Source organism: Schistocerca americana, chromosome 1 (genome assembly GCF_021461395.2).
Source record: "Schistocerca americana isolate TAMUIC-IGC-003095 chromosome 1, iqSchAmer2.1, whole genome shotgun sequence".
Classification (NCBI taxonomy): Eukaryota; Metazoa; Arthropoda; class Insecta; order Orthoptera; family Acrididae; genus Schistocerca; species Schistocerca americana.
In genome coordinates, this window is record NC_060119.1 from 711,779,282 (window position 1) to 711,787,695 (window position 8,414).

The following is an 8,414-nucleotide window of genomic DNA, read 5'->3' on the forward strand; positions in this document are numbered from 1 at the left end:
CATCCCATCGTCTAATACTCTGTCCTGTAGAAGGACCCACGCCGTAGCTGGTACGAAAATCACGATGAACAGTTATCACTGGCCTGCTCTGCGCAAAACGTAGAACACAAAACGCTTTCCGTTGTCCCGACACCATTTTTACTAGAACTGAAGAGCGCGCACACTGCTGCTATCTATCGGGAATCATGTGAAACTCGAGAGTTTGCTCTTTCCAACAGTACGTTTGTTCACACACATATCTAAAATAGCATTATGGCTATGTTTTTTTTTTTAAAAAAATCGGATGAGTCTTTTTGATACACACTGTATTTTGATATTTGCATGTTCTCTCCATCTTGTTTGCAATCATCGTAGTATGAGAACATAGCCGCACTCTTCGTGTTTGAGCATATACCCAGAAGCAGAATGTTTGTCCGCTGTAATCACACTTAAGTTTCCGTTAGCTGTTGACGAACCGAGGTGGCGCAGTGGTTAGCACACTGGATTCGCATTCTTGAGGACGACAGTTCGAACTTGTGTCTGACCATACAGGTTTAAATTTTTCGTGATTTGCCTAAATCGCTCTTGACGAATTTCTGGATGATCCTTAAAAGGGCACGGTCGATTTCCTTCCCCATTCTTGACACAATCCGAGCTTCTGCTCCGCCTCTAATGACGTTAAACGTAATATTCTTTAAGATGTGGCGTGTTATTATGCTTCGCATCCCTACCTTTAGCACTGAACGTAATACACAGGCCTACAAGTATCATTTTGAGTCACTGTCTGAAATTAAAAGTAGTATTAATAAATATTTGGTATTCGAACGCAGCTCATATCTCGTTTTCTTACCACTTCAAAAAAATGAGGCAAAGTTTTCGAAACTAGAGGGTAAGAAAAAAACAAAGACGGTAACATTATGTTGATTACGTCATTCCGATGATGGTTCCAAGGTGATATGTGATGAACAGTTGCTTTGGTAAATAAGAAATGGTATTGGAATAGTTCACTGAAACCAAAGGAAACCTTTTTCTAAATCCGTTATCAAAATTTATTTTGTGTTACCCTTTCTTTTAACGCGATGCCTGGTGATGTCTCCAAACCTTCTTAATTGAGATTTTTAGCTTTATATAGAACAGAGATAACTTACGGTGAACGAAATTAATTCTTTTGCCTTAGTGGGTGCCGTTGCCGGCTGTCCGTCCCGGCGATCAGCCCCCCCCCCTCCCCCCCGGCCCATGCCCGCCTCACTGTCTCTCTCTCTCTCTGGACGAAATCAGTGTAGCCCCCCATCCCTGTATCCGTGTGTGTCTCAAGTAAACCTGTGTTCACGTGTGAGAATGTTTTCTGCATGTTTGCGTTGCGTGTAAGTGAGGCCGTTGTAGCCGAGCGGTTCTAGGCGCGCCGGCCGAAGTGGCCGTGCGGTTAAAGGCGCTGCAGTCTGGAACCGCAAGACCGCTACGGTCGCAGGTTCGAATCCTGCCTCGGGCATGGATGTTTGTGATGTCCTTAGGTTAGTTAGGTTTAACTAGTTCTAAGTTCTAGGGGACTAATGACCTCAGCAGTTGAGTCCCATAGTGCTCAGAGCCATTTGAGCCATTTGGTTCTAGGCGCATCAGTCCGCTACGGTCGCAGATTCGAACCCTGCCTCGGGCATGGATGTGTGTGATGTCCTTAGGTTAGTTAGTTTTAAGTAGCACTAAGTCTAGGAGGCTGATGACCTCAGGTGTTAAGTCCCATAGTGCTTATAGCCATTTGAACCAAGTCCATTATTTACTTAGTTGGATGTGGGAAGCCGCCTAAAAAACAAGTCCAGGCTGAGTAGCTCACTAGCCCTGATCATTAATCCGCGAGGCAGATTCGATCCGCGGTAGCCTCGCCTACCCGTCTCCCAGACCCGGAGTACCTCAGCCATTGTTCATTAAATGACCCAGAGTCCTAATAAAATTAAACGACTAGTTTGAAATTATCCCAGCTGTAACTACCCTGGTTTTTTCGGACGGTTCCAGTAGAATCTACGTCCCGCCCGTTAATTTTGGTAGAAAGTCCTCCTCCGTCGTCATGACACTGTGACAAACGGTACTCGAGCGTCAACGAATCTCACGAGTCTTGCGAGCCCAATGGGAACTCGCAGGCTCGATGTGCCTGTCGCTGGCTCTTTGCCCCATTGCACCTCGTATGAAGATCTGTAAAAAATTTGGAAATTTGTAGTAAGGTCTTATGGGACGCAACTGCTGAAGTCATCGGTCTCTAAGCTTACACACTATTTAATCTAACTTAAACTAACTTACGCTAAGGACAACACACACACACACTCGAACCTCCGACGGTGGCAGCCGCGCGGACCGTGACAGGACGCCTAAGACCGCACGGCTACACCGCGCGGCGTAAGAGCTGTAGCGACGACTTACGAGTGAGTCGAAAGGTTGAGACGACTGGCTTTAGTTAACATAGATCTATAGAAACCGGCCGGGGTGGCCGAGCGGTTCTAGGCGCCACAGTCTGGAACCGCGTGACCGCTACGATCGTAGGTTCGAATCCTGCCTCGGGGATGGATGTGTGTGGTGTCCTTGTGTTAGTTAGGTTTAAGTATTTCTAAGTTCTAGGGGACTGATGACCTCAGATGCTAAGTCCCATAGTGCTCTGAGCCATTTTTGATCTATAGGAATTTGTCTGTAGTTATCTTCCACTCGATGGTGTAGGTGGTCTTGGGTATTAAGGTACTCCCTATGCATGCTCCATGCGCCGCAGCCTGGTGTTAGTGCAGCCGCGAGACGTTGTTAACTCATGCCCCATGTCTCGAAGATATTCACTTTCCATTAGGTCAACTGGACGGCCTTGAGGAGCACTGCCATTACCCAGAACAGGTGGGCCCGACAGCAGAGGAAAGAGGCGCAGCGAATGTTGGCAGCATGTCATGTGGTGAGTGAGGATCGGTGTAGCGCTGAGGAGCCGGGCCGGTCGTCCGCGAACTCCGGACAGGAGCGGCCAGTCCCCGGGGAGGCACGTAACACGGCCAGGCGCTCTGGAGCTCTCCCACCGCCTGCACCTCAGCTTCCACTCTATCGCCCCAGGGAGGACGCTCCGCGGCCTTCCCTTCCCCACAGTTTCCCACTACCTGAATATTTAACGCACTCCTCCAACTCGCTTGCTCAGTTCGCCTGACGTCACCCTCGTCTTTCGTTCCGACATGATAGCAGCCGGGGATCCAATGATGGGGAGACGGTGGTGGCTGGCACTGTTCATGGGAGAAATGCCCCCTACACCCCAAAGAACATCTGTATTTAAAAACTTGAATTCTAAGGCATTACAAGCTCTGTTTAACAGTGGAGACTTGTAAGCTGGTTATGAGAGGGCTTGCCCATGTGGATGCCCTGCAGAAAACATTCCAGCCAGAGAATGTGCACCATTCATAAGCTGACAGTAACTGCTGCCAGTAAAAAATCCGACACGTTCGCGAGACCACAGTTAGTAATAGAACCCAGTACGTTGTCCTCGATGGTGAGTGATGGGGTGAGGGTATCATCTGGAGTGCCCCAGGGAAGTATGGTCGGTCCGCTGTTGTTTTCTATCTACATAAATGATCTTTTGGATAGGGTGGATAGCAATGTACGGCTGTTTGCTGATGATGCTGTGGTGTACGGGAAGGTGTCGAGGTTGAGTGAATGTAGGAGGATACAACATGACTTGGACAGGATTTGTGATTGGTGTAAAGAGTGGCAGCTAACTCTAAATATAGATAAATGTAAATTAATGCAGATGAATAGGAAAAAGAATCCTGTAATGTTTGAATACTCCATTAGTAGTGTAGCGCTTGACACAGTCACGTCGATTAAATATTTGGGCGTAACATTGTAGAGCGATATGAAGTGGGACGAGCATGTAATGGCAGTTGTGGGGAAGGCGGGTAGTCGTCTTCGGTTCATTGGTAGAATTTTGGAAAGATGTGGTTCATCTGTAAAGGAGGCCGCTTATAAAACACTAAAACGACCTATTCTTGAGTACTGCTCGAGCGTTTGGGATCCCTATCAGGTCGGATTGAGGAAGGACATAGAAGCAATTCAGAGGCGGGCTGCTAGATTTGTTACTGGTAGGTTTGGTCATCACGCGAGTGTTACGAAAATGCTTCAGGAACTCGGGTGGGAGTCTCTAGAGCAAAGGAGGCGTTCTTTTCGTGAATCGCTACTGAGGAACTTTAGAGATCCAGCATTGGAGGCTGACTGCAGTACAATTTTACTGCCGCCAACTTATATTTCGCGGGAAGACCACAAAGATAAGATAAGAGAGATTAGGGCTCGTACAGAGGCATATAGGCAGTCATTTTTCCCTCGTTCTGTTTGGGAGTGGAACAGGGAGAGAAGATGCTAGTTGAGGAACGAGGTACCCTCCGCCACGCACCGTATGGTGGATTGCGGAGTATGTATGTAGATGGAGATGTAGAGCTGGCGAACCACAGGAAGATGATAATGCAAGGCAGAACGTAATGGACTTTCCGCTGAAAAAATTCCCGAACGTGGGCGGAAAAGACTGGTAAAAACAGCATTCCTTCATTTACGGAATGACATAGCATTTGTCCACAGACCTACGTCACAATCTTAGTGCAAACTGAAATAGTGATAATGGTGAGTGTCCACTTCGATTCCAAAGTGTTAAATTGTAACGTCAAAGTAGTGAAAGTTTTTTTTTTTTTTTTTAAATTATACACTCCTGGAAATGGAAAAAAGAACACATTGACTCCGGTGTGTCAGACCCACCATACTTGCTCCGGACACTGCGAGAGGGCTGTACAAGCAATGATCACACGCACGGCACAGCGGACACACCAGGAACCGCGGCGTTGGCCGTCGAATGGCGCTAGCTGCGCAGCATTTGTGCACCGCCGCCGTCAGTGTCAGCCAGTTTTCCGTGGCATACGGAGCTCCATCGCAGTCTTTAACACTGGTAGCATGCCGCGACAGCGTGGACGTGAACCGTATGTGCAGTTGACGGACTTTGAGCGAGGGCGTATAGTGGGCATGCGGGAGGCCGGGTGGACGTACCGCCGAATTGCTCAACACGTGGGGCGTGAGGTCTCCACAGTACATCGATGTTGTCGCCAGTGGTCGGCGGAAGGTGCACGTGCCCGTCGACCTGGGACCGGACCGCAGCGACGCACGGATGCACGCCAAGACCGTAGGATCCTACGCAGTGCCGTAGGGGACCGCACCACCACTTGCCAGCAAATTAGGGACACTGTTGCTCCTGGGGTATCGGCGAGGACCATTCGCAACCGTCTCCATGAAGCTGGGCTACGGTCCCGCACACCGTTAGGCCGTCTTCCGCTCACGCCCCAACATCGTGCAGCCCGCCTCCAGTGGTGTCGCGACAGGCGTGAATGGAGGGACGAATGGAGGCGTGTCGTCTTCAGCGATGAGAGTCGCTTCTGCCTTGGTGCCAATGATGGTCGTATGCGTGTTTGACGCCGTGCAGGGGAGCGCCACAATCAGGACTGCATACGACCGAGGCACACAGGGCCAACACCCGGCATCATGGTGTGGGGAGCGATCTCCTACACTGGCCGTACACCACTGGTGATCGTCGAGGGGACACTGAATAGTGCACGGTACATCCAAACCGTCATCGAACCCATCGTTCTACCATTCCTAGACCGGCAAGGGAACTTGCTGTTCCAACAGGACAATGCACGTCCGCATGTATCCCGTGCCACCCAACGTGCTCTAGAAGGTGTAAGTCAACTACCCTGGCCAGCAAGATCTCCGGATCTGTCCCCCATTGAGCATGTTTGGGACTGGATGAAGCGTCGTCTCACGCGGTCTGCACGTCCAGCACGAACGCTGGTCCAACTGAGGCGCCAGGTGGAAATTTCATGGCAAGCCGTTCAACAGGACTACATCCAGCATCTCTACGATCGTCTCCATGGGAGAATAGCAGCCTGCATTGCTGCGAAAGGTGGATATACACTGTACTAGTGCCGACATTGTGCATGCTCTGTTGCCTGTGTCTATGTGCCTGTGGTTCTGTCAGTGTGATCATGTGATGTATCTGACCCCAGGAATGTGTCAATAAAGTTTCCCCTTCCTGGGACAATGAATTCACGGTGTTCTTATTTCGATTTCCAGGAGTGTAGTTCTTAAATCAGTTTCATATACTATATTAAAATATCTTATATAATGCTATTGTTGTTATTACTAACACCCTAGGCATCTGTGGCACGATAAAATGTAGGTATGACGACATATTACACAGAATGGGGAGACAATAATAAACGGTCCCCCCGCTCCCAAAACCGAATTCTAAATCAACTTCTGCATGAAGCATCACACTGAACTGCAACAGGAACTATTGCTCGAGACGAATCTGGCAGTGAGACTTGAGCGATTGTGATCATTCCAGTATTGTTGCCATAGTACTGGCGTGATGTATCACCCTGACACAAAAATTCTGACTCGTGGTTTGGTTTTTATCCGAATAAAGTCGTTGCTACGAGACGCTGAAACATTTACGTGTCGTTTCTCCGAAGCAAAGCTACGCGTTCTGCCATGGATAGGCTTACATCTACATCAGTATACCGCAAGCCACCTGACGGTGTGTGGCTGAGGGTACTTACTGTACCACTAAATGATCCCCCCTTTCCTGTTCCACTCTCGAATAGCGCATGGGAAGAATGATTGTCAGAAAGCCTCTATATTAGCTCTGATTTCTGTAATTTTTTCATCGTAGTCGTTTCTCAGCATGTGTATGTACTCCTCGGAACGTACTCTCCCGACATTTCAGTAGGAAACCTCTCCGTGATGCACAGCGCCTCTCTTGCGGCGTCTGCCACTCTAGTTTGTTGATCATCTCTGCAACGCTCTCGCGCCGACTAAACGATCCTGTGACGAAAAGCGCCGCTCTTCGTTGGATCTTCTCTATCTTTTCTATCAGTCCTACCAGGTAAGAGTCCCAGACTGATGGACAATAGATTCGATCGAAAAAGGTCCTTCCAAGCCATTTCTTTCATGGGTGAGTCACATTTCCTTAAAATTCTTCCTACCAGTCAACCGGGACCGATCGACCGCCGTGCCATCCTGTGACAGTGGCGTCACTGGATGCGGAACGAATGGGCGTGGGGTCAGTACACCACTCTCCTGGCCGTTGACGGCTTTTTTGACTTTGTACTCAAGTAGCTCTTCAAGTAACATCACGAGGCTGATTGTATCCCGTTCCAGACTTCTAACCACGGAAGAGTCCCTGGCAGGACCGGAAATTAAACTCGGGCCCTCTGCATAGCTGTCAGACACGCTGCCACTAAGGCAGACTCTGTTATTCCAGAGCCGTCTTAATTCCGGAAGTTGTCGCATAAAAATAGCTCATTACATCCGGCATCTACATCTACGCTCAACAAACCACTGTAAAGTGTGGGACAGAGGATACCTGTTATACTATCATGCATAAAGGTTTTTCTGTGTTCTACTGACAGAGGGGGCCTCGATTAATGTTTCTGTGTACAAGCTCGTATTAGCCTAATTGCATCTTCCCCTTCAATACAACAGCAGTATGTAGTCAACTGACGAATATTTACACATTCGTCTCTGACAGTTCGTTCTTGTAGTGTCTGATTAGTTTTTCGAATTATGTTGGATAGATTCCATGAACTGTTTGCTAGATTCAGTTTTTTAGCATGTGTGTTACTCTACCGCGAGCGAAAGAGGTCTATGACTAACGGCCTTTTCTTGTAGATGTCACTCCAACCTGGTGAGGACGCCGCAGATTAACGCCGTACTCCAGTACAGATCATAACAATCACTCCGTCTGAAGGCCACAAGTGGCTGATCGGGAGCATCCGATCGCCGTGTCATCCTCAGCTGAGGAAGCGGATAGGAGGGGCGTGTGCTCAGCACACTGCTCTCCCGGTCGTCACACCGCTTTCCCGGTCGTTATGATCGGAGCAGCTACTATTCGGTCGAGTAGCTCCTCAATTGGCATCACGAGGCTGACTGCACTCCGAAAAATGGCAACAGCGCATGGCGGCCCGGATGGTCACCCATCTAAGCGACGGCCACGCCCGACAGCGCTTAACTTCGGTGATCTGACGGGAACCGGTGTATCCACTGCGGCAAGGCCGTTGGCAGATCATAACAAGGATATCGAAAAATTGTATGCTTGCATTCTATTACACTCCAGAGGATAAATGAAGCACTACAAAGTGTTATTGTTACAGACAGAACAGGACAATCGCATCCATGTTCTGAGGACAAAAAGAGGATCTCACAGTGTTTCGATGTTAGGAAAACAAACATTTAAAAAGGTGAACTTCTTAGCCAAGATCACTTGCAAACGACTTTTATCATAGATTAATGGTTTCAGTAAGCATGGCTACCATCTTTAGATCGCGATAAAAAGTTTTTACATGTCTCCTACACCAGCTGTGCGAGTAGTTTTTCTAAACCACTGCCAC

The 8,414-nt window shown here is 48.6% G+C and overlaps 1 pseudogene; it reads right to left on the bottom strand.

The window, feature by feature from the left end:
* Window positions 1-7,968: 7,968 nt before the first annotated feature.
* On the bottom strand, window positions 7,969-8,086 carry LOC124556489 (annotated as a pseudogene).
* Between the last annotated feature and the right edge of the window lie 328 nt (window positions 8,087-8,414).